Below are 1328 nucleotides of genomic sequence, written 5' to 3'. Positions count from 1 at the left end.
ATTCTACTTGCTTCTAAACAGCAGGTGATAACAATTTTAGTAAAAGCACTGTTGTTTGTAATATTTTTGTTCTTTTCCTATTTCAAAGATCAAGGAAATAGCTCTCTTTTAAAACAGTTATGAGTCAAGGTGAATTCAAACCAGATGTTTAGAGAGTCTCATTTCACTTGAAGATTTCTGATACACTCTGTAGAGAACGTCTAAGACATAATGACGAGCCAACATTTTTTATTTAAGATTGGATATTCATGGGTCAGCCTTCAATGTTTGTTTTTCTAACTGTTTTATAGTGAAGTTTGGTTAAAAGACTTGGCACAGTGCTCTTCAGTTTAATTTTCAGCCTGACAGAAACGCTGGCCTCAGTGTGTGTATGTGTGTAATTTAGTTGCTGTGCTACCGGAAGTCTATGGAAGATTAATGAATGGTGAGGCTCTGTGGCAGTTGTGAGGGGATGCAGGATACAGAATACCAGCCACCATCTGTTCAAAATGCCTTTTGTAGTGCTTTTAAGGAAAACAGTTACCAGCAGGAGACAGAGGCAAACAATGGCTTTAAATATTAATGTTTCTGTTCTCACAAATAAATATTGTAATTGTTCTTCTATTATCTTAACAAATAAATATGCATATTAGGTTGCAACCATGTTGTATATTCAATTCTCCAAAGCAGGAAAATTACCAGTAATTTGATATACTTACCAATACTTCCTTTCAATTAGGATCTTCAAGGTATGATACATATTAAATCCGAAGAAAAGCTCAGTAAATCATCTTCTACTTTGGAATTAATGTTTATCCTTAGAAGCACCTCCACCATCGTTTCATACAATTTATACAATATGCATTAATTATGTTCTCATAGATTCATTATCCCAATCATGCCTTCAAATCTTTTCAAAAGTGTCACTCTATACCTGGAATGCTAACTGTTATTTATTAATATGCTCACTAGGAAAACTCTAGACTAGTGCTTTTCAAACTTTAATTGAAAACAAATTACCTGGGGTCTTTTAAAATGCAGATTCTGATCAGTAAGTTTTGGCTTAAACCTGACATGATGAATTTCTAATAAACTTCCAGGTGATGCTGATGTTGCTAATCTATGGGTTACACAATGATTAGTATAGATTAATCTCTCTGATGTTTTTTGCTGCTAAGAATAGTGGAGGGGTTCATTCAAAAAAGGTAAAAATATACACACCCACCTGAATGTTGGTATCTACTTGGTTCAGTCATTGCCAGTGGTGGTGGAATGTCAACCATCCATTCGGCAACTGGGTGGCTAATATTCACCCAGTCGCCAAATAACAATGACGACAACAACAACAA

The sequence above is a fragment of the Pongo abelii genome, chromosome 14 (assembly GCF_028885655.2).
Source record: "Pongo abelii isolate AG06213 chromosome 14, NHGRI_mPonAbe1-v2.0_pri, whole genome shotgun sequence".
Classification (NCBI taxonomy): domain Eukaryota; kingdom Metazoa; phylum Chordata; class Mammalia; order Primates; family Hominidae; genus Pongo; species Pongo abelii.
The sequence above is the reverse complement of the archived record's forward strand: the minus strand, read 5'-3'. Positions refer to the sequence as shown.